Below are 23,131 nucleotides of genomic sequence, written 5' to 3' on the forward strand. Positions count from 1 at the left end.
GGCTTTCAGACAGTCGTTCTTCCCGCGAACTATACGCGACTGGAACAGAAAAGGGTGCTAATAACAGTGGCACGTAAAGTGCCCTCCGCCACACACCGTTGGGTGGCTTGTGGAGTATAAATGTAGATGTAGATTAACTTCGGTGACGATTGCTTTTCCCAAATTTCCATTAGGTACACGCGGTTTAATTTTTCACTGTCATTAAGGTCGATAAGTGAGGGGGAGGTTACAGGGTCACGAAGAGTCGGAACCGACTAAACGAACAGAGAGAGAGAGAGAGAGAGTCACAGAACTGAGCGCTCTCCCGAGAACAGCGCCAAGGGCACGCGCCCCGACTGCCGTACCCCAGTTACGCCACTGCGTGACATTCACCTGCAGACGAGTGGGAGGAATGCGCGGGTCGTGTTGAGGCCGAGAGGAGACGGCGCCCCAGTTTCCGTTCCTCAATCTCGATAGGTGATTGCAGGAATCAGCAGAGACCGCGGCGGGTCGAGCGCTTCGCGTGCCGTGCTGTGGTGTGTTGTGGTGGGCGTGCGCAGCGGACGCTTGTAAGAGGGGGGTGGGGAGGGGGGGGAGGGGCAGAGCCGCCACCAGCTGGGACGTGTGCCCGCCGCTCAGTTGTTGCGTGCCCGCGTCGCCGTTCACAATAAGCCTCCGAGTATCTCGCGTAGTGCGCTGCCGTGCCGCACAGTGCCGTGTGCTTTTTATTCGCGTCGTTTCGTGTTCTGTTCCGCTGTGCTGTGACCACACATGAGCGCTCCCTGGACTCTCCCCGCGCAGGTCAGTAACCGTGCCAGATGCTCTCTCTCTCTCTCACCCCATCACATGCTCTCACTGACACATTGTTCCGCAAACAATGGCGCGAGGCTTGCACTAATTTTAAGATTAAACGATGTCGGTGAAAACGTGCAGCTGTTTTATATCTCCTGAAATCTTATACTCTTAATGTTTTTTCAGCATTCGTATTTCACCCGTCAAATACTTATGCAGTCACATTAATAGAAGTCATAGTAAGCAACAACTCACGATGCGATTGGAGTGGTTCTCTCAATCTTTAATGTTCCAGTTCGTCTGCTCGGTACTCAGAGTTGCAACATAATTCGAACTGAAGTTTTGTCTCCTGCGTGTAATGTGACCACACTAGTGAACTATGCGTCTATGAGAGCTAAACTCGAAATTAAAACCAACATTGCCACTAGAAGACACCTAAGATTGGGATTCACCTCGTGACTTATAAATCCAAACCTCAGTGAAGATTTTGGGTGCAATCATGAATACTACCTGTGCGAATACACAAAATAATATATTTTTTCTAAAACTGATATGGTGAGACCGTGGCTGTGTACAATTAATGTAGGTTTATTCTTGCAAAGAAGACAGCAACCAGCCACTATTAATAGTAAGAATCAAACTACATAAAATATTCTTCTTAAAAAAATATTTAGGGACGTTTCTTATGACAACAGTAATGAACCGTTTAGCTACGATAAGAGCAGCATCTGTAAACAGCACCGCAATAGTCGCTATGAATAGTGGCTGGTTGCTGTCTTCTTCTTTGTAAGAGTCAAACTACATAAAATATTCTTCTTAAAAAGATATTTAGGGACGTTTCTTGTGACAACAGTAATGAACCGTTTAGCTACGATAAGAGCAGCATCTGTAAAGAGCACCGCAATTTATTGTCGTCACATTTACTTAATGTGCAAATGTTTTCAAATACGTCTCTTTTCTGACGCTAATTGACAGTCCTTTATTATAAACATGTATTTATCATTAGGGCAAGGTTTTGACAGCCCCTCCTTGTATACTGAACCTGAAGTCAAGTTTTTAATTTTTTTGTTTCTGTTTATTTCTGCCACTATCTAAAATTTCGATAGAAAACAATACGTAACATTACTTGAAGTTTTCACGATAAACAGTATTTTACACTGGTGTCATCACTAAAATTCTGACGTAATTACACCGACAAAAATGTTAATCTTGCTCGATAAGTGTGTATTAGGACAAGGTTTCATGCATCGAAACGCAACGCAAAAATTGTGATCGAAGTGTATGGTGACTGTATTTTTTTGTGTTTTGTTCCTTTCAAAAATCCATTGCCCACTTTTTCCTAAAACATGATCTTTCACGCACGTTACAGATCAACAACAGGTAATCGTGTATATGGTTATGGTTGAATTAAAATTAATTTTTTCGTCTCTGCCTGATACCCGCTCAAATATACTTAAGAGGGGCAAGAACTGTCCTTTTCTGACTCTTATGGCGTTACACATGTTTCCACTTGTAGTTCACAAGTGATCAATCGAGAGAAGTGCGATCCCAGAAACGTATACTCCCTCCCTTTCTCTCTCTCTCTCTCTCTCTCTCTCTCTCTCTCTCTCTCTCTGAGACTGGGAAGGGAGAACGTTTTCGTGCTTATAAATAGCCTCTCTGTTTTGAAAGGTGTAGCAGCGTGGCGCTGCTGCTTAACGTAGCGTTTTCCGAAGGAAGGCAACAACAGTGCTAAGTATGTGAGGCTTGTGATAGCTGCAAATTGGCTCTGACTATGGACGCACTGTGATGGAGAACTTTCACGCTGTCGATGCGATGCGGTGGAACCTTCTGTTGGTCGTGAATTCCTGTTATCCTCCGTGACAAATTGGAATCTCTAAATTAATTGTTGCACAGAACAGAAAGTTAACGTCTTATTAGCTAAACAAATCGAGAAGCCCCGCAGTAGATGTATCTATTTCCTGCTGGCATTTTCATTTCTGAAACATACACGACAAGAATAGAAAAGCGCGGGAAAATGACTGCGTCTTGTATCTACTCCTCTGTGCACTCTTCAAGAGTGATTAATTATCTGCGGTAGCGTTCTCGCTTCCCACGCCCGGGTTCCCGGGTTCGATTCCCGGCGGGGTCAGGGATTTTCTCTGCCTCGTGATGACTGGGTGTTGTGTGATGTCCTTAGGTTAGTTAGGTTTAAGTAGTTCTAAGTTCTAGGGAACTGATGACCGTTGATGTTAAGTCCCATAATGCTCAGAGCCATTTTTGATTAATTATCCTAGACGTGAAACCTAAAAATTGTTATTTACCATGGCGGACGAGTTTGTAATTAGATCCTCGAACATACAGAGAGGCTATGATGTGGAGAAAAAAATCACTTGTGACTTCTCAAATCATACGCAATCCCACTCAAAGGTTTAGTCCAGAGTCATAATTACATAACTGAGGTGACAAGAGTCATGGGACGGCGATATGCACGTATGCAGATAGCGGTATTATTCGTACACAAGGTACAAAAGGGCAATGCATAGGGGGAGCAGTCATTTGTACTGAGGTAATTCGTGTGGAAAGGTTTCCGACGTGATTATGATCTGAACACAAGAGCTAGGCACATGGGACATTCCATTTCGGAAGTCGTTAGGAAGTTCAATATTCCGCTATCAACAATGTCAAGAGTATGCCGAGAACACCAAATTTCAGACTTTACCTCTCACCACCGACGATATAGTGGCCGACGGCCTTCAATTAACAGACATTCAACACTGCGCGAAATAACCGCAGAAATCATTGTGGGATGTTCTACGAACGTATCTGTTTGGACAGTGCTGCGAAATCTGGCGTTAATGGGCTACAGTAGCAGATGACCGACGCCAAGTAGGTGCTAATTGAACGACATCGCCTGCAGCTCCTCTCCTGGGCTCGTGACCACACCGGTTGGATCCTAGACGACTGGAAAACGGTGGCCTGGTCAGATGAGTCACGATTTCAGTTGGTAAGAGCTGATGGTATGATTCGAGTGTGGCGCAGACCCCACGAAGCCATGGGCCCAAGTTGTCACTGTGCTAGCTGAAGGTGTCTTCATAATGGTGTGTGCTGTGTTTACATGAATGGACTGGGTTCTCTGGTCCAGCTGAACCGATCATTCTGAAAATAATTACGTTCGGCTAATTGGACACCATTTGCAGCCATTCAAGGACTCCATGTTTCAAAATAGTGATGTAATGTTTATGGATGACAAAGCGCCATTCACTGGGACACAATTGTTTGTGACTGGACTGAAGAACATTCCACATAATCCGAGCGAATTATTTGGGCACCCATTGAACAACGGTGAACCGATAACTGAATGGAAATGGATATCTTCGGCTACTTGGAGCCCATTTGCGCCGGCCATTGTGGCCGAGCGGTCCTAGGCACTTCAGTCCGGAACCGCGCTGCTGCTACGGCTGCAGTTTCGAATCCTTCCTCACAACTCGTATTCGGGAGCAGATGGGTTCAATGCTGTGTACGTTTTCCATTGTTTCTTTAGACCACTGCAGGCAAATGCTTGGACAGTTCAGTTGTTGAGACCATAGCGTATAGCATAGCATGTATTGTGAAAAACATTAGGCATATGTCCACCATTCACGTTTTGGCAGTAGCGAATGCGTAGCACAAGGTATTGCATGATCTTCTGCAAGGTTTTACGCGAAAGTCCATGGATTGCTATGTCAATGTTAGCTCTGAGGACAGCAAGTGTTGATGGATTATTGGTTCAAATGGTTCAAATGGCTCTGTGCACTATGGGACTCAACTGCTGAGGTCATTAGTCCCCTAGAACTTAGAACTAGTTAAACCTAACTAACCTAAGGACATCACAAACATCCATGCCCGAGGCAGGATTCGAACCTGCGACCGTAGCGGTCTTGCGGTTCCAGACTGCAGCGCCTTTAACCGCACGGCCACTTCGGCCGGCCGATGGATTATTCCTGTAGCCTTTGTCTTTGAGAAAACTCCAAAGAAGAAAAAAGGGGGGCCGATAGATCTGGCGATCTCGGCGGCCAGCAAATGTTTCACGAGACATGACCCGATAAGGAAACATGTCTTTGAAGAAGTGCCATGTTCTGTCCAGCCGGCCGCGGTGGTCTCGCGGTTCTAGGCGCGCAGTCCGGAACCGTGCGACTGCTACGGTCGCAGGTTCGAATCCTGCCTCGGGCATGGATGTGTGTGATGTCCTTAGGTTAGTTAGGTTTAAGTAGTTCTAAGTTCTAGGGGACTGATGACCACAGCAGTTGAGTCCCATAGTGCTCAGAGCCATTTGAACCATTTGTTCTGTCCAGCGGTATGGCTGTTTTGCACCGTCACGCTGAAACCACATTTCATTGTTTTCCATAGCCAATAACGGTCTTAGGAAAGTATTTAACATGTCACGGTAACGTTCACCACGGCCCGCCCGGTTTTCAGCGTGGTCTAACGCACGGCTTTCCGGATTGGGAAGGAGCGCCTGGTCCCCGGCACGAATCCGCCCGGCGGACTTGTGTCGAGGTCCAGGTGAGCTGGCTAGTCTGTGGATGGTTTTTAGGCGGTTTTCCATCTGCCTTGGCGAATGCGGGTTGGTTCCCCTTATTCCGCCTCAGCTACACTATGTCGGCGATTGCTGCGCAAACAAGTCCTCCACGTACGCGTACACCACCATTACTCTACCACGCAAACATAGGGGTTACTCTCGTCTGGTGTGAGACGTTCCCTGGGGGGGGGGGGGGGGAGGGCTCCACCGGGGGCCGAACGGCACAATAACCTCGAAAGAGTGTTTCGGTGTGGGGCGGCGGAGGGGGGAAGTGGGCTGCGGTAATCGTCATGGGGTTGTGGACCACTACGGCTGCGGCGGGGACGGAGTCTCTCCGTCGTTTCTAGACCCCCCGTTTAACATACAATACAATACAATGGTCCCCATCCACAGTGGCAGTCATACCTTTTGATTTCTAAAATATAAATGACCAGACACACGATGCAACGTTATATCACACGATACTGTAACACGTACCTCTTGGAGAGGTTTTTCGTGGATAATTTCTAGTGGTTCCGTGGCCCAAATGCGGCAGTGTTTATTCGCAGAGCCATTTAGGTCAATATTAGTTTCATCGCCCATCATAAGTTTGTTGTGGAAATCCATTTTCAAGTTGAGCTTGTTTTAGCAAGTGAAACATGAATTTTATAGGGATATGTGCGTAAAGCAGCTGTGTAACGAGGATTTGGGTTTGCCAAGCTCCTGAGAGCGACGACGAAGTGTCTTTCGGGCACTGCTTGTCACTGATGCATGGGTGTTGTCAGTATTTTCTCCGCTCTGCGGGAACTTTGGACGTCCACTTCAGAGACTGTCGGCATCGTCATCAGTGTCACGGAACTGATTCATGCATCTCCTTACGACGCGTTTGATGTCGCAGTACAAACATTGAATTTACTTTTGTGTGCCCTCTGGGCTTGCACAACTTTTTTCCTTGTGTCAAGTATTCAACTACGACCAGAGTTGTGCTAAATAGTTCATTAAAGATATTTAAATTCGAATTACAAATACCTGGTTATTTTTTCTCTTTCAAATTTAAATACAAAATGCCTTTAAATGAAAGTTTTAAGTACAAAATGCAAATATATATTGTCGAAATAGCTTTACTCAAGTAAAATACCTGTAGCTATTGGACATCTTACATGCCATTTATTTCTTTTAGTGTAACACTAGTAATTGTTCAATTATTTCCTCTTTCTTGTTCCGCTTATAGGGCATCATTATTACTCCACCGAAGGAAAATAGTCATTCAACGGAACAGAACTTGGTAAACAAGTATTACAGTGGCTATAGAAGAGAGTCCTCAACAAACATATAATAAGATACAACCTTTTTTTTATCAGGATGTTGCAAGTTCTTTCCGTCTTCCTCTTCTTGCTTCATCTTCCATACTCCTGAAATAAACTGTTCTTCAACGTATTCTCTGCTAGCCTTCGGTACCTATTTCAGTTTGAAAAAAAGGATAAGGTATAGATGCTAATATGCCATCCTTTGCTTCAGGATCCTAAAATTTATAGACTCTCTCAGAACCTATTAAGATTTTAATAACTTCTACCAGCACACCCCAGTACGCAGATATGTCCATTTGCGTGCTGCTTAACATTCTTTTTATTCTCATTAGTTCTGGCAGAAGACATCCATAGTAGGTATCTTTGTCCCTTCTAAATTTCTGATGCCGTCAGCAGTAGGTTGTAAATAACTTATGTATTTACTAAGACAGTGTATTTCAATTTCTTTATAAGCTGCTAATCCGAGTTTCCTTAGAGTTTCATTTAAAGTATCCTTGACTGTGAGTAGACCTTGAATAGAATTATAGTATGAATTCAGCCATGTTGGACATGGATAAGTAGGGGATTTTCCAGTTGATTTTAAATAGGTTGCACAAGCTTTGCTGGTCGAAGTGGCCGAGCGGTTCTAGGTGCTACAGTCTGGAACCGCGCACGCTACGGTCGCAGGTTCGAATCCTGCCTCGGGCATAGATGTTTGTGATGTCCTTAGGTTACTTAGGTTTAAGTAGTTCTAAGTTCTAGGGGACTTATGACCTCAGAAGTTAAGTCCCATAGAGCTCAGAGCCATTTGAACCATTGTTTTCCCAAGCTTTAGGAGACCCTGAACACAGATTCCAAAGTGCATGACATTTTGACGTGACTGCATCATAAACATTTTTGTATGAATTATTTTGACATCTGGGCCTATAAAATTCTCTTGATGCTATTAAATGTATTGTGTAGACCTTGCCCCATTCTTCAATTCCTTTGGGGTTCACAGATGATTTTAGTATGTTTACATTATACAAACAATAATAACAAACGTATAACATGTACTCAAGTCTCTCTGCCTTTTCAAATAATTAAGGTCATGGTCATATTCATGTATATGTCGTGGAACTACTTTTGTTTAAACACATGGCTCATTAAATGAATGAAAACGACGAAATAGGAAACAAAAAATTCAAGAGAAGATTGTTGCGTTTTACAAATACAAAATATCTGTGTTCTAAGTGTTTCAAATGAAGCAGAAAATGCTTTTTTTTAAAAAAAAGTATTTCAAATACAAAGTAAAAGTAGGTATTTTACATTTTGCATTTACATATCAGATACGTGTATTTCACATACTTTATATCTCTGACTATGACAGCACCTTCTTTATCTCGCCATTAATCTGTCACATGACTAATCTGCAAGGTAATAGCAATATTTGGCAGAAAATGAAAAGTTCATAATAAAAGTATTAAACGTCTTATGTAGTTCAGTCGGGGACAATGCTTTGGGACACCCCATGTCTTTTCGCCTACTTCCTCGCTTTACGATCTTCTCTCTTTCTGTTGCGATATCGCAGTGCCTGTGTTATTAAGAAAAACGGTGCAACGTTCCTTCGAACATGCCTGCATGTCCAAAGGAACAGGCACTGAGGCGACACAGACGTTATGAAATATATAAAATGTACTCGCAGTTGCGAATACGAACTACCATTGGCTGTAAAGGGATATGCATGCATGTCCGAAGGAACATTGCATCGTTCTTCTTAACACCACAGGCACTTCAATATCGTGTTTATCCGCCGATTCTAGCTAGCAACGACTTTCAATTAAAAATTTTTCCCTCTTGTATATGAACAACATTACGTATGTACGAGTACAGGTTGGGACGCAGATTGGACTTTTGGGTGCCGGCGTGACTCGTGCACGGATAGACAAAGCGGTTAAGGCGACAACTGGCGAAAAGCGGGAAACCCGGGTTCGAGTCCCGATCCGGCACGGATTTTTACTGTCGTCATTCCCTTATACAACGGATGGTTGTTCGTGTCGCAACTGCGAATACATTTAATATATTTCTCTCATTTTCCCTAGTATTTGTCCCGTCTCGTAAGGTGTCCGCTTTTTCACGATTCGGGAAATTTCATTTCATTACTACCTTAGCATGCGCTGCTTCACTCACGTAGAGTACAGGGATTTTTGTTTTTTTGTTTTTCTTTAATCGAATTTTCACAGTCCTCTAAACTTTTCACGCTAATTAAGTATGAAGTATGGTCCTTTCGAATGTACGTCAAGTGATTCTAGTACCTGGAATCCAAAGATTTTGTTAATCACTCCTTCTGCGTTCTTGTGGTGATATTTCCATAGAAACAATCTTCCCTTGGTAGATATACCTTTATATCTGCACGAGACGTGATTTACTAAATTTCATAGGTTTACCTTTACAAAACTGTTAATAAATGGCTCTGAGCACTATGGGACTTAACATCTATGGTCATCAGTCCCCTAGAACTTAGAACTACTTAAACCTAACTAACCTAAGAACGGCACACAACACCCAGTCATCACGAGGCAGAGAAAATCCCTGACCCCGCCGGGAATCGAACCCGGGAACCCGGGCGTGGGAAGCGAGAACGCTACCGCACGACCACGAGCTGCGGACAAAAACTGTTAATACATCGAAATATTTTCGTAAAAGTTATCATCCCTTATTTCACCCCCTTAGGGACTGAATTCCCAAAAACAGTGAAACACGTATTTTTTTATTTCTAACAGTAAAGCCATATACAAGTTTTCATAAACTTTGCTTTGAAAATACTTTCATAATGGGGTTGTATTTCCAAAAACAGTGAAATACGTATTTATTTATTTCTAATAGCGAAACCAAATATAAATTTTCATAGATTTAACTTCAAAAATGCTTTCATAACGAAATAGTTCGTAAAACTTTTCATCCCCTATTTCACCCTCTAAGGGGCTGAATTTCCCAAAACAATAAAAAGCGTATTTTTTTATTTTTAACCTAAAATATCGGTTTTCATAGACTAGCTGTAGTGGTTCTTTAATAGTGATTTATTTTGGAAAAAAAATTCACCCACTATTCCGCACCCATAGTGGTTACATTTCGTAAAATATTGAAACACGCATTTCTTTATTTCTGAACGAGAATTCAAATACCAATTTTCGTAGGTCTAGTTTCAAAATTGCCTTACTAGCTTTTCAAAAAACTCTTCTTCCCCTATTTCACCCCCTTAAGTGTGGAATTACGGAAAATCTCTTCCTAAACGACGACTACAGTATAAGGTTCGCACCCTGTCCAAATTTCCAGTTTCTATCCTTAATGGTTTAGACTGAGCGATGATGAGCCAGTGAGTCAGTCAGTCGGGACATTGCCTTATATATGGGGAGATTTAACCTGTGGCATGCCCTTTCTGACGCCACAGTTGACAAGGTAAAGTGAGGAACGAAAGTAGTGTGCGCGACCTGTCTGTGAGCCGTGAAAACTGTGCCCTGTGTTTTACCATATTTTAAATGTTTTTGTAACTTTTCCTCTGAGGCGGAATTTGGGGATCAGCCCAGCATTTGCCCAAAGGAGCGTGGAAAATCGCCTCAAAACAACACTCCTCTGTACCAATCCAAGGTCGTTAGTCCAGCACTCGGTCCCGATCCGGGTCTCGCTCACTACACTCTATCTCAAGCTAGCGCGCTACGCCTTACACCTCACAAGCAGGTCATTTTATTCGCCTTACAGTAGCTTTGCTATTATTGAGTGCCAGCTGCTAGGCTTTGCAGCAAGTAACGTTGCAGCCACATTCCACTGAGGCGACCTCCCTATGTGTAGCTACATAAACCACGCACTGCCGCATGCCGGTGCTCAGTTTGTCTGCGGTAATTTACGACGCATTTTGGAGGCATGCCCAGCAGTTCATTAGCTTCTGAATTATTTGTTGTTGCACGAGCGGTCTTCAGTACAGTCGCATACCTTGTCCGCTATCCCCTAGGAAACTATCGTCTTAACTAGGCCATAGCGGGAATCTTACCAGTAGCCAACTGGAAATAAAAAACGTGGCGGCTTCAATTCAAGTTTGATCTCGGAGACGGGCTATACAGTCTCCACGCTACCCGCCAAGCAAACAAATTCTGCCAGAAGTGAAGAAATGAAGGAGTACAATAACAGTATTCTTGAGGGAGGAAATGTATAGGTGTCATCCTGTAGAAATATCCGACCATTATGTCCACAACATTTCAGGAAAGATAACTTCCTCGTATGGGATCGAGGACTAATAGATAAATCACCTAATAAGGAGAGAGTTCAAAGACGCCGGTTACTTGCACTTTGACAGCGCTGTTTGCAGCATCTCTTGCGTAAAAGGTAAGTCCCTAAATCACACCCAATACTGGATAATAGCTCTCTAGGATAAAGGACACTGCATTCTATTGGCTCGGAGATCAGTCGGCATCTATAATTTCAGAGAATAGATATTGCAAGCCGTAGTGGCCGAGCGGTTCTAGGCGCTTTAGTCTGGAACCGCGTGACCGCTATGGTGACAGATTCGAATCCAGCCTCGGGCATGGATGTGTGTGATGTCCTTAGGTTCGTTAGGTTTAAGTAGTTCTAAGTTCTAGGGGACTGATGACCTCAGATGTCAAGTCACGTAGTGCTCAGAGCAATTTCACCCATTTTAAAAGACATTGCATGGACTCCCACTCACTGGATGACTTACCCGGAGGGCACAAATGTCATAGGATATGTCCTAACATTGTGTCGGACCTCCTTTGGCCCGGCGGAGTGGAACAACTCAATGTGGCATGCACGCAATAAGCACCACGCAGAAATACTGAATGGTACTGCACTGTAGCCATTCATAATTGCGGACAATTTGACCTCTCGATGGGATTCTTGTCGGCAATCTGGCTGGCTAAATCATTCACTCGAATTGTTCAGAATGTTTTTCACACCAGTCCCAAACAAGTGTGGCCAGGTGACACGACTTAGTTCCTTGGGAACATGAAATCCATGAATGGCTGCAAATAGTCTCCAAGAAGCCGGACACAACCATTTCCAGTCAATGACTGGTTCAGCTGTACATAGGACCCAGTTTATGTCAATACAGCCCACACCATAAAGGAGGCGCGACCAGCTCAGACAGTGCCTTGGCCGGTCGGTGTGGCTGAACGGTTCTAGGCGCTTCAGTCTGGAACAGCGCGCCCGCTACGACCGCAGGTTCGAATCCTGCCTCGGGCATGGATGAGTGTGATGTCCTTAGGTTAGTTAGGTTTAAGTAGTTCTAAGTTCTATGGGACTGATGACCTCAGATGTTAAGTCCCATAGTGCTCAGAGCCATTTGAACCAATTTTGGATTGGATTGGATTGTTTGGGGGAAGAGACCAAACAGCGAGGTCATCGGTCTCATCGGACTAGGAAAGGACGGGGAAGGAAGTCGGCCGTGCCCTTTCAAAGGAACCATCCCGGCATTTGCCTGGAGTGATTTAGGGAAATCACGGAAAACCTAAATCAGGATGGCCGGACGCGGGATTGAACCGTCGTCCTCCCGAATGCGAGTCCAGTGTGCTAACCACTGCGCCACCTCGCTCGGTGAACCAATTTGAACAGTGCCTTGTTGACAAACTGGGTCCATGGCTTCGTGGGGCCTGAGACACACTCGAAACTTATCAACTCTTTCTAACTTAAATCGGGACTCATCTGACCGGGCCACGGTTTTCCAGTCTAGAGTCCAACCGATATGGTCACGAGCCCCGGAGATTTGCTCCAGGGATGTCATACTGCTAGTAAAGACACTAGCGTCGGTCGTCTGCTGCCATTGCTCATTAACGCCAGATGTCGCCGCACAGTGCTAATGGATACGGTCGTCGTGCGTCCCACGTTGATTCCTGCGATTATTTCAGGCAGTGGTGCTCGTATGTTAGCCCTGACAACTCTTACGCAAACACCACGGTTGTGGTAAGTTCGTAAGGGACCAAACTGCTCAGGTCATCGGTCCTTAGGCTTACACCCTAATTAATCTAACTTAAACTAACTTACGCTAAGGAGAACACACACACTCATGTGCGAGGGAGGAGCTGAACCTCTGACGGGGCAGCCGCGCGAACCGTGACAAGGCGCCTCAAACCACGCGGCGTTTGGTAGTCTCGGCTCACTCTTGACACTGTGGACTTCGGAATGCTGAATTCTCTAACTATCTCCGAAATGGAGTGTTCCATACGTCTAACTCCAACTACTATTCCGCGTTCAAAGTCTGTTAATTCCCGTCGCATCATAATCATGTCGGAAACTTGTTGACATGAATCACCTGATTGCAAATGACAGCTCCACGAATGCGCTGCCATTTTGTACCTTTTGTACACGGTACTACTGCCATCTGTGAACGTGCTTATCGCTATACCACGACTTTTGTCACCTCAGATCACTGCAGAGAAGACGATTCCAGCTCTGTACTCTTTCCAACTGTCGAACAAAATTAGATTTCGTGATAATCACGTCGTAACAAGCCATGGTACTTGGCTTCAGCCGGCAGCTGAGGCCGAGCGGTTCTAGGCGCTTCAGTCTGGAACCGCGCTGCTGCTGCAGTCGCAGGTTCGAAGCCTGCCCCGGGCGTAGATGTGTGTGATGTCTTTAGGTTAGTTAGGTTTAAGTAGTTCTAAGTCTAGGGGACTAATGACCTCAGATGTTAAGTCCCAAAGTTCTTAGAACCATTTGACCATTTTGAACTTTTCGTCAATCCAGCGCGATACTACAGCATGAATGCTGCATGGTATCAGTCACCTCGAAGTTCCATCATTCTTCCAGTCGAGGAACAGCACACCATTGTGTGATATCGTGGCACCAGCAGACGAGGCTCCTTACAATATACCGTGTGAATGAGCACCTGCGGAGTCCTGTGAACTCATCTGCCATCACAGGTAATGTCGATGAGTCATGTGTGGTACATGGGAGGATACACTCGTTCTCCCTGCCAGTCGTGTGACTGAAAAGTCCCGTAATTTCGTATAGCTCAATGACCTGGAGCTACTCTTTCAATCTGACGTCACTTCAACGACTTGCGTTTCCTTAATCTACCCCTATTATCCAACCTGGGAAAGGGGATCTACAGTTTAATGTGGAATCCGAATCAGGTGTCGTGCCTGGTGATCCTCACGAAGATTTTGGAACGTATATTGTGTTCAAACATCAAGTATTACTGTCACACAGTCTAAACTTTTTTGAAAACATTTTTCTTGTGAAACACAACTAGCTCTTTACTCACACGAAGTGTTGAGTGCTATTGATAAGGGGTCTCAAATTGATTCCGTGTTCCCAGATTTCTGGAAGGCTTCTTGGCACTGTACCTCGAGTGGCTTGTAATCACATTGCATCCTTATGAAATATCGTCTCAGTTAGGCGACAGGATTCGTGACTATCACAGAGGTCACAGTCGTAGTAATTGAAGGAAAATCATCGAGTAAAGAAGAAGTGATTTCTGGTGTTCCCCAAGATAGTATTATAGGCCCTGAGCTGTTCCTTATCTATGTAAGCGATTTGGGAGACGATCTGAGCAGCCGTATTAGGATGTTTGCAGATGATGCTGTCGTTTATCGTCTAGTTAAGTCATCCGAAGATCAGTTGCTAAACGATTTAGAAGAGATATAGGTATGGTGCGAAAATTGGCAAAGGACCTTAAACAATGAAAAGTGTGAGGTCATCCACATGAGTGCTAAAAGGATTCAGTTAAACTTCGGTTACACAATATGCCGATCAAATATAAGGGCCGTAAATTCAGTTAAATACCAAGGAATTGCAGTTACGAACAACTTAAATTGGAAAGGACGCATAGAAAATATTTAGGGGAAGGCGAAACATAGTCTGCAATTTATTGGCAAAACACCTAGAAGATGCAACAGATCTGCCAAAGAGACTGCCTCCACTACGCTTGTGCGTCCTCTTTTGGAGTACTGCTGCGCGTTGTGGAAGCCTTACCAGATATGATTAATGGAGTACACAGAGAGAGTTCAAAGAAAGGCTTCACTTTTTGTATCATCGAGAAATAGGGGAGAGGGTGTCAAGGGCATGATACTGGATTTGGAGTAGCCATCGTTAAAATAAAGACGTCTCTCGTTGCGGTGGCATCTTCTCACGAAATTCCAGTCACCAACTTCCTCCTCTGAATACGGAAATATTTTGTTGACGCCGACCTACAGAGGGAAAAACGATCATCATAATAAAACAGGGAAATCTGACCTAACATGGAAAGATGTACGTGTTCGTTTTTTCCGCGCACTGTTCGAGAGTGAAGTAACAAAGAATTATTGTGAAAGTGGTTCGATGAACCCTCTGCCAGGCACTTAAGCATGATTTGCAGGTTAGCCATGCAGATGTGATGTAAACATGTTACAGCTGAATTTGATCCGCGTGACTGTGCTGGTAGCTTTTCCTGTACGGGTGGCTGTCTGGCGGCGGAGTAAACAGATTCCTTGAATCGCTACAAAGAAACTGTCTTTGAGGTTTGTCAGTTGTTTATGCTGCAATCTCTACCACGATGCAGAATGTGACACAGGAGCCACTCTGGTAAAGCAATACCTAAATTTTCACTGCCTGCAACTTTTTCAGTGTCCCTCTATGTAAGTTGTAACTTCCAGTTCATACTCTAGACTCGACCCGCAGTAGGCTTGGACCAAGGTGGGGGGGGGGGAGTCTCATGGGACATACGGGGAATAAAGAGGCAAGAGAACTATGTGTCTCGAAAATGATGAGGAATTCTTTAAATTAATTTAACATAGGATACCGAGACGTGGGACTTAGGAAAGGCAGGAAAAGGTGTGGGCAGGGCCTAATCAGTTGCCGTTGGTTGCACAGTAAACATGTACACTTTAAGGAAATAATTTTTTTAAAACAATCATTTTAAAGAAATTGACTGGTAACTCAAGCTACACTGACAGCTGAAGGCCTTATTAAGAAGAATTCAAATTATTTGTCGGCTGAAGGCCACAAGTAATAGGAATAATTTAAACAAATATTATTTTTAAACATTTGACACAATCAGACCAGATAAAAAAAGGGAGTGATCCACAGACAGTTCTCCAAGGATTGACCTAAGAAAAAGTCTCTACAGCTGCGTAAGCGGTGAGACAGACAGCCAAGAGCTATGCTCATCTAACAGGATGGCAACTCAAACTATGTTTAAACGCCGATCAATCCTCTTAGCAACTCCACCTAACGTGTGATAACCAGTACAACAATGGAATAATTCAAGCGAGGGCGAAGTAACAGACAGCACCGTGTCTTCAGAATCTGGTGTTTAAAACATCGAAAGGCAGAAGGTATCACTGCAACCAAGGCAGACAAAAGAAACCACAATCCACACCGCAATCAAGGAGGCTGTAGAACTACACGTCATGCCGGACAGCATCGGCAAGACGAGGAAAAGTACACTACCGCAGAAATACGCTGACCTCCAGGACAGGTAACTGGGGCGTTAGCGGCCACTAGGCAGTAAAATACCGGCTGGTTGCACTTCACTAAATACGAGGGCAGTTCAATAAGTAATGCAACACATTTTTTTTCTGAAACAGGGGTTGTTTTATTCAGCATTGAAATACACCAGGCTATTCCCCAATCTTTTAGCTTCACAACACTATTTTTCAACGTAATCTCCATTCAATGCTACGGCCTTACGCCACCTTGAAATGAGGGCCTGTATGACTGCACGGTACCAGTCCACTGGTCGATGTCGGAGCCAACGTCGTACTGCATCAATAACTTCTTCATCATCCGCGTAGTGCGTCCCAAGGATTGTGTCCTTCATTGGGCCAAACATATGGAAATCCGACGGTGCGAGATCGGGGCTGTAGGGTGCATGAGGAAGAACAGTCCACTGAAGTTTTGTGAGCTCCTCTCGGGTGCAAAGACTCGTGTGAGGTCTTGCGTTGTCATGAAGAAGGAGAAGTCCGTTCTGATTTTTGTGCCTACGAACACGCTGAAGTCGTTTCTTCAATTTCTGAAGAGTAGCACAATACACTTCAGAGTTGATCGTTTGACCATGGGGAAGGACATCGAACAGAATAACCCCTTCAGCATCCCAGAAGACTGTAACCATGACTTTACCGGCTGAGGGTATGGCTTTAAACTTTTTCTTGGTAGGGGAGTGGGTGTGGCGCCACTCCATTGATTGCCGTTTTGTTTCAGGTTCGAAGTGATGAACCCATGTTTCATCGCCTGTAACAATGTTTGACAAGAAATTGTCACCCTCAGCCACATGACGAGCAAGCAATTCCGCACAGGTGGTTCTCCTTTGCTCTTTATGGTGTTCGGTTAGACAACGAGGGACCCAGCGGGAACAAACCTTTGAATATCCCAACTGGTGAACAATTGTGACAGCACTACCAACAGAGATGTCAAGTTGAGCACTGAGTTGTTTGATGGTGATCCGTCGATCATCTCGAACGAGTGTGTTCGCACGCTCCGCCATTGCAGGAGTCACAGCTGTGCACGGCCGGCCCGCATGCGGGAGATCAGACAGTCTTGCTTGACCTTGCAGCGATGATGACACGCGCTTTGCCCAACGATTCACCGTGATTTTGTCCACTGCCAGATCACCGTAGACATTCTGCAAGCGCCTATGAATATCTGAGATGCCCTGGTTTTCCGCCAAAAGAAACTCGATCACTGCCCGTTGTTTGCAACGCACATCCGTTACAGACGCCATTTTAACAGCTCCGTACAGCGCTGTCGGAAGTCAATGAAACTATACGAGACGAAGCGGGAATGTTTGAAAATATTCCACAAGAAATTTCCGGTTTTTTCAACCAAAATTGGCCGAGAAAAAAAATGTGTTGCATTACTTATTGAACTGCCCTCGTAATAACACAATTTTCAAAAAACTAATAAAAGGCAGCAGAAGACAGCTAATAGATTCCGCCAACTCGACACACTCCACTTGCTGCTATTCGTCTCTCGGCGACCCTTGAGCAGCAACGCACAAACAGCGTGATCTCAAAATAGAGGAGGTTTCACTACTGGATTAATGTTCACTCAACTCAAACATCCTGGGTCCGGTGGACAACGAGGTTGTGGCCCTCGCAACTACAGCCCCTCGATACGGCAATGCCTGCGTGCCGCCAGCGGTCCCAGCATGTCCTCGCGCTGCCGGACCTCTCGGCTGCTCCGTTCCAAGCGTACTCTCAACACACCCGACCCGGAAAACTCTTCACGTCCTTCCAAAGTTAGTATGGGTACTAGATATCGATAAACACTGCAGCTGCCACTTGTGGACAGACAACGCTAGCAGACATAGTGGCGCTAGTAAACATAAGAAGAAAACGAGACGCCACTATCCCTATTACACGATGCCAACCTACCATCGGCACCAATGCGAGGAGCACACGGCTCAGATACCTTACAGTTACTCACGTGAGTGGCATCTGACTAGTAACATGATAACCAGATAAATGCGCACATTCTCAGGTTGACTGTATCTGCTATCTACAACATATCAGACACGATTCGTAAGACCAAAAGTAGAACTAACAACACGGGAATGAAGGAAATGTATTCGTAGCTACGAACATGGACTGCCAGCTGCTGCATAATGGAATGACGATGGTGAAAATTTGTGGCGCACAGGGGCTCGCACTCGGATTTCGCCCTTATCGCGAGCGGTCGCCATACCTTGAGGCTACCCGAGCACGACTCGCCGCTACATCCAAACTTCCGTATGTCGTCGACCGAGTAATTACACCTCGTACTCCTACATCCACTATGTGCATTCCCGTACTGGGGAGACACTCTATTTGAAAGTCGCTTGCCCTGTTTCGGCTGATAAATACGGTACTGAAGTGCACTGCAGCATCGTATAACAAGAGATGTTCATAGGAGAAGACAGGAAGAGATAGTCTCTTAAGACTAACTTCCTGAACATAGTTGAAAACCACTACAAGAAACAGTATTCCTTCGTTTACATGCCCACTTAGCTATAATCTTCAGAGCTGTATTCATAGTCGAAGTGTAAAGTTAAATGCTGATAATGATGAGAGCACACTTCGATTTCCGTTTGCGTAAATTATGACACTGTCAAAGTATTGAGTGGATGTTGGTATTATAGTTATTAAATTAATTGTATGTCCGTCTCAAATTTTGGGACGAATGCAGTTTCTTGAATGTTATGCAAAAGTGATGCACTGACAACTGATGTAGACAAATTATTATTATAATATTAAAGCATTTTAAATGCTTTATGGTTATTATTGTTAATATCATCGGCATCTGTAGTAAGTGTAAGGCGTGGGTGACAGCAAGTGATATTGTAAAATGTAAGCTTTCACCGCGGAGTGTCACAATTAATAAAATGTTCTGCGCTACTATACCGTGAGCCAATGGATTTCACTTTTCAACCCAACGTTTTCGTCCTCGTCTGCGGAGGAGATTTTCAAAGAGGATCGAGCTTCTGGAAGTGTCTGATTCACACCCCGGCTCGATGCGGACTACAACAAAATTCCGTGTAAGCATGCTTCCGCGCAGTGGCGTGACGTCACATGTTTTGACTACCCGCGTGAAGTTGGCCGTTGTACGTCCATACGTCTGCTGTTGTTATCATCATATTGTGGAAGACTGGTACACATCTTCTTCAGCACCGAAGTCCAGGTGTCAATCAGTTTCACTCCCTCCTCTTTTCTGTTGAAATTCCTGGAGTGTTTTACAATCTCTATGGCCTCTCTGTATAGCCTATCATGGTACCCGCTTGTGGCTGCCATTACTTGACGCCTATCAAAATCAATATGGTGGTCTCCTGACAGTAAAGCATGTTCCGTAACAGCTGATCAGTCAATCTCACCTCTTCTACAATTTCCCTTGTGTTCTTCTAGTCGTTTCTGACGTTTTTTTTTCTACTGCCCACGATTACCTCCCTCACACTCACAACTACACGGAATCCTATAAATTCGTTTTTTTTTTCCCCTCGAGCGGTTGACAAGCATCCTTGGCCAATTTTAGTTGATCTTGTATTTTACGGGTGGATGGATTTGTAGATTACCACGATGTTCCGTCTGTTTCAAGATTTTTCCTATCGGGACGGTAACGTCCGTAATGAAGGGCAGGAAATCTTATGATTTCTGCGGGATGGTCTTAATGCTGTTTTTAGCTTAGTGGACGAATAACAGTTCTTGAGCAATGCATTGGTGATATGTTTTAATCCTGTGTCAAGTGTCTCTGGTTCACAGATGTTACTTGCTCTATCGTCATTAAGTTTTCCTGGTGCTTCGCTTTTGTAGGGGGATAGCGGTTCCAATTCCGGCGTGGGTAATGGTCTGTATGCGTGTGTTTTCGATAAACCGTGTGACCTAAGCTACCATCTTCTTTATTGAAAACTAGCACATCAACGAAATTTAATCCTCCGCCTGTCTCCTTTCCACGGTAAACTGAATTTCCGTATTAAACCCGTTGAGATGTTTGTGAAAACGACCTCGTTCCTCTCTGCCGTGCCTCCACAAAACAAAAGTACCATACACGTACCGGAACCAAATATTCACTGAGCTTAAAGGGGCTCCCCATAGCCATGGCATCTATCTGTTCACAGAATTCACAGTTCCGTTTGAACTACTTGGTTGTGAGACAATATTTAAAAAGGTCTGCAGTATAAGGAAGAAAAATCCGATTCAGCTGTCACAACACCTCATTGAACGTTATCATAGTAAATTGTGATATCATATCAAAACGTATCTTATCTTATCTTATCTTAGAAAATAGATTAAGGAAAGACAAACCTACGTTTCTAGCATTTGTAGACTTAGGGAAAGCTTTTGACAATGTTGACTGGAATATTCTCGTTCAAATTCTGAAGGTGGCAAGGGTAAAATACAGGGAGCGAAAGGCTATTTACAATTTCTACAGAAACCAGATGGCAGTTATAAGAGTGTCATGAAAGGGAAGCAGTGGTCTGGAAGGGAGTGAGACAGGGTTGTAGCCTCTCCCCGATGTTATTCAATCTGTATATTGAGAAAACTGATGATGGTCGAAGTAGAGAGGATATAAAATGTAGACTGACAATGGCAAGGAACGCGTTTCTGAATAAGAGAAATTTGTTAACATCGAATATAGATTTAAGTTCAAATGGCTCTGAGCACTATGGGACTTAACTTTTGAGGTCATCAGTCCCCTAGAACTTAGAACTACTTAAACCTAACTAACCTAAGGACATCACACACACCCATGTTCGAGGCAGGATTCGAACCTGCGACCGTATCGGTCGCGCGGTTTCAGACTGTAGCGCCTAGAACCGCTCGGCCACCCCGGCCGGCTAGATTTAAGTGTCAGGAAGTCGTTTCTGAAAGTACAGTATTTGTACGGAGTGTAGCTATGTATGGAAGTGAAACGTGGACGATAAATAGTTTAGATAACACAATAGACGCTTTCGAAATGTGGTGCTACAGAAGAATGCTGAATATTAGACGGGGAAATCACACAACTAATGAGGAGATATTGAATGCAATTGGGGAGAAGAGGAGTTTGTGGCACAACTTGACTAGAAGAAGGGATCGGTTGGTAGTACATGTTCTGAGGCATCAAGGGATCACCAATTTAGTGTTGGAGGGCAGCGTGGAGGGTAAAAATCGTAGAGGGAGACCAAGAGATGAAGACACTAAGCAGATTCAGATGGATGTAGGTTGCAGTAGGTACTGGGAGATGAAGAAGCTTGCACAGGATAGAGTAGCATGGAGAGCTGCATCAAACCAGTCTCTGGACTGAAGACCACAACAACAACATCAAAACTATTATGTCCTCCGATATATTGTTTAATTTTTTGATAAAAGTGTCGAATTCTTAAATTTGAAATCCATTCGACCGCGGTATAATAGCATGGAACATTGTATTAACTGTCAGTAATCAGTAATTAATATTTCAGCTGGGGGGGGGGGGGGGGGAGCAGTGGATTAAACAGCAACAAACTTCAATCCTAGCCAGCTAGGTTGGTTCCAGTCCCCATCGGGTCATCTTGACTTAGGATTTTTTAGATGTTTTCTGGCGAATACTATCATTTTCCCTTAAAATGATCCCAATCTGCCCAACGAAGGTACTACTCCGTCCACACTTACCTCAAGGTAGACAAGATGTTGAACTTTAACATACTTTCCTTCCTTCCTTCAGTGTTCAAGTTCAGACGGTTCACAGATCGTTGGTTGAAGGGTAACATTGGTGGATGGTATGCTGGGGCACCAGCCAGATGTTTGGCTACACGAGTATGAAGAACTGTCTCGCACCACGAGGTCGTTAATCCGCCACGACAATTCGATTTGACGGTGGCTGTATTTCTGTGCGCAGCACATTAAGCGCTGTATAGGAGCACGTAACGTCGTCGTAAGAGTGTCAGGCGGGTAGACGGACGTCAGCGACTGCGGTATTCCCTGACAGCCGGCAGGCACTTACAGCGGCGTGAGGCACTCTGCTAAAGGCGCGTGCTTCCGCTCGCTGGATGACTTGCCGCTGTTCTTTCACCAACTCATGCTGCCAGCCAGTGGCCGTTGTGCGGTCTACACCAATAAGACACAAAGAAAGATCGACAGCAGGCTGCTTCACAGGATAATTTTCGCTTTTACCTTCCTCCTATTAATTATCTATACCCACACTCCGCAACCCACTTTGCTGCATGTGATAGAAGGTCCTTCTGGTACCATTATCATATCCGCTTTTGCCTGCTCCTTTCGCGCATGGGGCGTGCGGAAAACGACTCCTGGTATGCGTCGATATGTGTTCCAGTTTCTCTGATGTTTATAGTCGTGGTTACTTCGTGAGTTGTACATGGGAGGAAAGAAAGCAAGGGTAAAATACAGGGAACGAAAAGTTATTTACAGCTTGTACAGAATCCACACGGCAGTTATAAGAGTCGAGGGGCATGAAAGGGAAGCAGTGGTTGAGAAGGGAGTGAGACAGGGTTGTACCTTATCCTCAATGATATTTAACCTGTACATTGAGCAAGCAGTAAAGGAAACCAAATAAAATTTTAGAGTAGGAATTAAAGTTCAAGAAGAAGAGATAAAAACTTCGCAATTCTGTCAGAGAACATCAACAAACGCAAAATAAAGATAATAAAATGTAGTCGAAATCAGGTGATGCTGAAGGAATTAGATTACAAAACTAGATAGTTAAAATAGTAGATGAGCTCTGATATTTGGGTAGCAAAATAACTGTTGATGACCGCAGTAGAGAGGATATAAAATTCAGACTGGCAATGGCAGGAAAAGCGTTTTTGAAGAAGGGAAACTTTATTAACATGGAATATAGATTTAAGTGATATGAAGTTTCCTCTGAAAGTGTTTGCACGAAGTGTAGCCATGTATGGAAGTGGAACAATTTAGACAAGAAGAGAAGAAACGCTTTTGAAATGTGGTACTACAGAAGAATGCTGAAGATTAGATGGATAGATCACGTAACTAATGAGAAGATACTGAATAGCATTGGGGAGAAAACAAATTTGGGCACAACCTGATTAGAAGAAGGGATCAGTTGATGGAAGACATTCTAACATCAAACTACCGCAATTTAGTACTGGAGGGAAGTGTGGAGGGTAAAAATCGTAAGAGGA

The 23,131-nt window shown here is 44.3% G+C and overlaps 1 protein-coding gene across 1 annotated transcript in view; it reads left to right on the plus strand.

Moving 5' to 3' along the window:
- Window positions 1–598: 598 nt before the first annotated feature.
- The window catches only part of LOC126245547 (calcium release-activated calcium channel protein 1-like), a 537,065-nt gene continuing 514,532 nt past the window's right edge, over window positions 599–23,131 (plus strand). Inside the window, exon 1 of the mRNA XM_049948328.1 lies at window positions 599–780. The gene's annotated coding sequence lies outside the window, so the exon portion shown is untranslated. The remainder of the gene's footprint in view (window positions 781–23,131) is intronic.

The sequence above is a fragment of the Schistocerca nitens genome, chromosome 1 (genome assembly GCF_023898315.1).
Source record: "Schistocerca nitens isolate TAMUIC-IGC-003100 chromosome 1, iqSchNite1.1, whole genome shotgun sequence".
Classification (NCBI taxonomy): domain Eukaryota; kingdom Metazoa; phylum Arthropoda; class Insecta; order Orthoptera; family Acrididae; genus Schistocerca; species Schistocerca nitens.